Source organism: Aphelocoma coerulescens, chromosome 3, assembly GCF_041296385.1.
Source record: "Aphelocoma coerulescens isolate FSJ_1873_10779 chromosome 3, UR_Acoe_1.0, whole genome shotgun sequence".
NCBI classification, from domain to species: Eukaryota; Metazoa; Chordata; class Aves; order Passeriformes; family Corvidae; genus Aphelocoma; species Aphelocoma coerulescens.
Window position 1 is genome coordinate 112,359,768 of NC_091016.1, and position 7,456 is coordinate 112,367,223.

The following is a 7,456-nucleotide window of genomic DNA, read 5'->3' on the forward strand; positions in this document are numbered from 1 at the left end:
AAAGTCAAATAACAGTATATGTATTCTACACTGCATAAGAAAATACACCATTATGTGTAGTATATGGGAGCAATGGAAAGAAAGAAAACTATTTTTCTTTCCAGGTATCTGCTGTCTACTTCCCTTCCACCAAAAAACCTCAGTTACTCAACATATCTTCTATAATTTTCCTGTTCCTGTTGTTCTTTCATCATCTTTCTTGGAAAAAAAAAAGGGGCAAAAAAAGTTGTTTTCAAGTATTTCCATCTCCTTTCACATTTTGTTACCTCTCTTTTGTCCCCTTTGATTTTCTTTCATCCCCTGCTTATCTAAAGCAAAAAGTAGGAAGGTAGGAAGTCTTGCAGCTGACTAGGAGATATTAATATGATGACAGATTGGTTGGCAGACCAAAAAGACAGATAACTGTTCCACCCATTTTATTTTCTTTATGAAGATAGTTTGCATCCTCAGTCCTTGCCATTGACCACAGTTCATGAAAATTAGTATTTCATAGAAATTTAGTATCTTTGAGACCGTCTGTCAAATTTGATTGAAAAATCCCAGTGACATCAAAAGTTATTAAAAGAAACTGACAGATGTGGAGAGAAAGAGATGAACCAAAAGACAGAGCTACTTTGTAAGTATTATTCATATAGGAAATAAAATTAAAATTCTGGTTTGGGATTATCTAGTTATTCTGAGCAGGTATGTAGTGCTAGTTACATTCCATAAAATGTTTATTGCAATTTTGAACCTTCTAACTTCAGCTTATTATCTGTCATTAAAGCCGGAATAGAATACGTTCCTAATTAGTAGTATGTTCAAATATGATATTATAGTGCAAAGCAATTATTTTTTAGCTCTAAGAAAATTAAAGTAGTAATTATCTTTTTTAACTATTAGCAGAGGTATTTTGCACTTCCCAAGTTAGGAGATTCAACTTAGTTGTCTGAGCTTATCTGCATGAAAAAAAATTACTTGACTCCATCAGTCTAGACTTCATGGCTTCTATTTAGGGATATTTAGGGAAAGTGGAGCTAAAGCTCCCAGTGACACCAAAACTGAGCACTGCAATTACAGTACACGCACTACCAACTGTAACTTATTAAGGGGAGGGTGCATTTTCTGGCTAATACAAAGGTACACACAAAAAATAAAAAATCTTAAGGGTGTTTTTTTTCCTAGAGTCTTTAGCTTTCAGGCATAGACTTCACAATTTTTTCCATCTCTTCAAAGCATCAAATGATCTATTATCAAAAAAAAACAGTAGGAACTGTGGATGCTATCTAAATCTTGGATCAATGATTTTGGGAAGGAGTGAGAAGGAATAAGTTTATATTTCTGAAACCAGTATTTGCCTATGTTTTAAGATTTTTATGTTGTGTTATATGTGTTCAATAGTAGAACTCTAAATAAAATGTAAAAGAGACCTAAATTCTCTCAGTAACTCCTTTGGAAGTCTATTTTAGGAAAACTCATCTTGATTATGTTTAACCTGCCTTACTGTGCAAGTTTAAGCAACTGTGATCTTGCAATTATTCCCAACTGCTTTATCACTCCCTCTCCCAGAATTATTTATTTAAACTACACGTCAACTTCTTTGCAGTCACCTGTATTGAAGGAGTATATAATGAGATTGCAAACCAGAACACTAAGTGGAAACACCATCTTATATGCATTATTATATGTCAGATAACTTATTGGAAAGAAATTCTGGTCACATCTAAACAACTGACTTTCATTTTTGCCTTTATATTATATAGAAAATCCATTCATGCTAGACTAGACCAGACCACAACCAGAACAGTTTAGAACAGAGAGGTCAGTGGAACCTAGTTATAAGACTGTTGACTTTGCCTGGGCTCTAACCAACTGGATTGGATGGAATTGGAGGTTTCTACCAATTTCTTTATTTTTCCATTTACAAAAATCATTACTGCTGATAATTCATGATGTGTTAAGGTAGCATTTTAAGATTTTGCATGTCTACCTTTTTGGGGGAAAGAAAAACAAAACTAATTATTATTTTGTTAAGTCCATTTGGTATTGCTGCTTATATGTATTTACACTAAAAAAAAGTGAATAAAAATACATAAATATAATACCATAATATACATCCAATTAATTTTAAAAAACACAGTTTATGCAAGAAGATTTAGAAAAATGATATCAGGTTGTGTAAGTGAAATTAAAAAGTTTAGGAACTGTAGAAGTCTGCTTTTCAGGCATTTACCACAATAATGTTCATGGAATGTTTTTCCCTTTTCTAACTGAAAGAAATCTCACTGGTATTAGCAAAGGCCAATAAAAGCTACTTTTATTGTGAGGGAAGAGACATTGCTGCCTCACATCATTAGATACAATTTCCAGTCTCCCAGAAGATACAGTTTAATTGATAAAGTATTAGTGTGATAGAGACCATTTGTCAAAAGTTAGACTTGTGAACTTACTAGAGCTTAATGAAAATGAGCTGGAGTTTTTGTTTGTTTTTTAACCTAGAGCTTTTTAAAAAATAACTTCTAGTTCTCTTTTTTTATTATCTGTAACCTTTTTTGTATTTCAGAATTGGAAATACCAAAAATTGTTTTTGAGAGATATATTGGTTTTTAACCAGTAGTGCATGTAATTTAGCTTTTTATTATGAATAATCCCTTGGTAGTTCTGTCTGGTCTTCTAATGAAGTGTTACTATGGATATAATTTGATTTTAACTTCTGTAATTATTTTCTCAGACATTATTGCTGCTGTACATATCATAACAGTCTTCAGGTTTATAATATGTTCTTCTCACACATTTTGATTCACCTTTGATGAAGTAAGGTCCCATGGCCACCCTTGATGCAGCAACCAAAGACCATATTACATCTTTCTACAAAAACATGTCAGTGAGGAGTAATTACAGAATTACAAAATCATGGAAATGCCAGAAGAAGGTGTTATGATCAGGTTTAAACCCAGAAAAGCAAAGAGAGCTAAGTCTCTGTGCATAAACTGGAAAGAACTTAGAAGGTTCAAAGTATTCCCAGAAACGAGATTAAAACCAAACGAGGTTAGATGTTGATGCCAAAAAAAATTTGATGTATTTTATTTAATAGTAAAAGAGGCAAAGAGAAGGGAAGAGAAAGAAAGAAAGAAATAGAAAAAAGAAGTGTGTGGGGGGGCTGGGGGGACAGGGAGAGGTGACAGGGGTTAGGTGGAAGTAGATCACCCATCTGAGGGTCCCAACGATGTCTCGTTGCTCCCCTCCATCTGGCCTGCTGGGGGTGAGGGTCCCCCATCGCCACTGTGGCCACACTGCCACACGCTGCCACACCACACGCCAAAGAGGACAGAATCCCGTGGATTAATATACGCTGTGGGCCAGGTGAGAATGGCCACGTCTCCCTTGCAGGACCCAGCTTGACACTGTCCCTTGCAATGCTGAGGGTCTGTTGCATCACCTCTGGTGCTCTGGTGCAGGGTCTGGGACCCCTTTGAGGGGGGCCCCTGGGATGGGCCATGTCACCCCCTTCTGCTGTGGATAAGCTTCCCCCCCCTCGCAGTGAGAACCCCTCAGCTGGGCTCCTCTGTTAGTGGAGGATGGCAGTCACTGTGCCTCTGGCCACAGGCCTTTCCAAGATACCCAAAGCTTCTCCTCCCCGCCACCCTTTGGTGCAGGGGGTCTGTTCGAGCCTGGCAGCTGAGAGCCCTGGGGCTGTGGTCTCCACCTTCGAGGTGTTAAGGCTGTGCTTTGTGAATGTCCCCAGCCCTGAGTTGTTACTTTATCTTATTTTCATCATCGAGCAGTGTAAGGCCTCAGTCAGGGCCCCATTCAGGGTTCAGTAGTCTTCTTTGCAGCTTTTGGAATACAGTTTTAAAAGTCCTCTAACAAAATGTTTAAGTCATAAATTAATATATTTCAGTCTCTGACAGAAGGGAATATAAAAAGGAGAAAAAATTGAAAGAGTTATTTATGTGTTAGAAACCTTGGAGAATGCCTGAGAACAGTCACATAGGAATTCTGCCCATAAAAGGTGGTGGGATCCATAACTCAACTGAAGTGCATCTAACAGCAGTACATGCAGTATGGACAATAAACAGGAGTTGGAAAACACTGTGTGGGGACTGAGTGCACCCTCAGTCAGTTTGCAGACTACACCAAGTTGTGAAGGAATGTTGTTTTTCTGTAGGGCAGGAAAGCTCTGGAGATTGATCTGGACAGGCTGGATCATTCAGCTGAGGCCAATCATATGAGGTTCAACAAGACCAAATGCCAGGTCCTGCACTGTGTCAAAATAATCCCTGCAGTGCTACAGTCTGGGAAAGAGTGGCTGGAAAGTGTCCCAGCTGAAAAGGACCTGGAAGTGCTGATCAACAGCAGCTGAACATGAGCCAGTGTGCCCAGGTGACCAAGAAGACCAGCGACATCCTGGTCTGTATCAGCAATAGGGTGGCCAGCAGGACCAGGGAAAAAATTGTCCCTGGGTACTTAGCATTCATGAGGCTGCACCTCGAGCTGTGTGTTCACTTTTGGGGCCTGCACTGAGGCACTGGAGGAAGTCCAGAGAATGGCAAATGAGCTGGTGAAGGGTCTGGAGCACAAGTCTAATGTGGGGAAGCTGAGTGAGATGGCAAAACAGGAGATCTTTTATCCGAAGTAATGAGCAATAGCAAGAGAGGAAACAGACTCAAGTTCTACCAGGGGAGGTTTAAATTGGATATTAGGAAACATTTCTACATTGAGTGGTTTGTCAGGCTTTGGAAAAGGCTGCCCAGGAAAGGGATTAAGTCACAGTCCCTGGAGGTATTTTAAAGATGTGTAGCTGTGGTACTTAGAGATATGGTTTAGTGGTGGGCTTAGCAGTGTTAGTTTTATGATTGAACTTAAAGGTCTTTTCTACCCTTAGTTATTCTATTATTCTAGAAATTCCAAAATCTTTACTTTCTTAGGAATTTGTATTGAGTAAAAAAGGTGTCCCCAACTATCTAGAAGGAGAACAAATAAATTTTTTTATTCCTGAAGTCTTTCTAATGAATTCAAAGTTGCAAGACTGAACTGAGTGGAGATCAGGTTTTAGAACCTTGCTTTTCAAACCACTGTGCAGCCACTCTCTTTAAGTAGCCCGAATCAGGGTACAGCAGGACACTTACACAAAGTTCCTGTGATGCAACAAGGCTCTGCAAATGTTCAACCTTATCATATAGAACAATTTATTATGGAAACTACAGTACCATCTTGCATGCTATAGAACCTCATCAAGATTTTCTAACGTCTAGCATTTCTATAATTATTCTCATCAGAATTTCTATAATTATTCTCATCAGAAAGAACTAAAGTTTCAAGATACATAGATTATCTCTCATGCTTCTAACTATGAAGATAGAAAACCCCACCCCGAAGTCTTCACATTTATCTGCAGAATAATGACTGAATTTGCAATATTCTAAATCACTTTATGGATGTAATCAACACTAAGCAAAAGGAGAGGAGCTCTCATGCTCTATAAAATTATTGGCTCACCTACTAAACAATACTTGATCACTGTGCTTTACAAGAGATGAGATTCCCTTCATCATTATTTGAATTATAGGCAACCATACATACTATTTACACCAAAAGCTACTTTACAGTAATTTAATTTTAATCATCTTCTTTTCCCCTCTATTGTTTCCTTTTATTACACAAGCTGGCAAATCAATAAAATAACTTTTCATCTCTTTTTTATATCTTATATAAAATTGCCTTACTGACCTCAATAGAATTTTTGTCTAAGACACGAATAAAAGCAAGGTAAAGACTTTCATTTGCCCTGCTCTTAGGCTTCTGATCTAAAGGTGAAAGTATCCCACGTAAATCAATTTGGATTTATTTTTAGGCCCTGTTGGGGTTTTAGTTTAGTCCTAGTTTTTTTTCTGTTAGAGGAATTTTTTCCCATAGCATGTTGCTAGGAGATAAATGGCCATACTTGAGAGGAGATAGCCATACTTAAGAAAAGACAAAAGGGCCCGTCCAGGCTTTTGTTTTCACCTGGCGGGCAGTTCAGTTCGCTCTCAGCGTCTGGAGAGAGAAGCCGCGGAGAGAGGAGCTGCCGGTTCCCGTTTTCGGCGTCTTTCTTTTCTGCTGGGAACAACACCGGGGATCCCAGGGCTGCTTTCCCTGCCCTGCTGGAGGCTGGGGCTGTGGCCGCCCACCCCGCTGCTGCTTCGAGCCTTCGCTACGCTGTAGCCGTGCTTGCCCTGCCTGCCTGGAGCCCCGGGGGGTTCCCCTTTTGGATACATCTCGTCTGCCACCCGGGATTTGTGTTTGTGCCTGCCGCTCCAGCCTACCAGTCCAGCCGGCTGTTTCCGAGACTCCGGGACCAGCTGCCCAGCGGTTTGTGAAGCTCCTTTGTTCCACCCTTCCCCGGGATCCCAGGGCGCCAGAGCAGCCGCGTGCTCCCCGAGCTCGCTCCGGAGCGCCCCCTGCAGCCGCGGGGGAACCATCGCACCTGCCCTGCTCACCGGGAGCCGCCAGCGATCCCTGCCGGCTGCAAGCGGAACTGCACCCGAGGGGAAATAGCCTGACAGCCGAGAAGGCTGGGACTGGGTTTGTGTTTGCTGTTACTGCCATAGTTGTTGTTGTTTTGTTTGACTAGTTATATATATTTATATATATATAGTAAAGAACTGTTATTCCTATTTTCCCACATCTTTGCCTAAAGACCCTTGATTTCAAAATTATAATAACTCAGAGGGAAAGGGGTTACATCTGCCACTCCAAGGGAGGCTTCTGCCTTCCTTAGCAGACACCTGTCTTTCAAACCGAGACAGATCTTGGCGCCCAACGTGGGGCCTGAGGGCATTAAGAGAGAGAGGTGAAAAAGGAATAACAGTTCCTGGATAACTTAATTCGGTGTGTTGGATATAGGAACCTTGGTAGGCAGCACTATGTGGTCTACTTTGCCCTGGTTCGGGTGGCATGTGGCCGTGGCTATATTCTTCCCCTTTGCAGCTCCCTACTTGAATATGGGTCCTCTCACTAAGGCTACCATTGCTGTTATCCAGCTGGTGCTGTGGGTCGAGAAGGTGAGGAATTCATGGGTTTTTAACTTCCTCCGGAATGTGGGCACGTGGATAAATGGCTATCACACACTGAGCGCATGTTTTTGGGGTTATGTTAACAATGGTACCTTCTGTGAGGAAATGACACCAGGGGAAGTTTTCCCCCAACCCCTCAACCAGTTATTTGGACCCACCCCATCAATTTTTGAAGGGTTTAGATTCCTTCTGAATACTAACCACCTGCTGCTGGTAGGCCTACTCTATTTAGCATTCAAGGATAAGTTGAGATTGGCTTGGATAACTACCCAGACACCAGCCCCAGAGACTAGAGATCCTGCCCCAGAGCCTGACCCTGCCCCAGAACCTGACATGGCCCCAGAGAGTAGAGTTCCTACCCCAGAGCCTGATCCTGCCCCGGAACCTGACACGGCCCCAGACACTAGAGATCCTACCCCAGA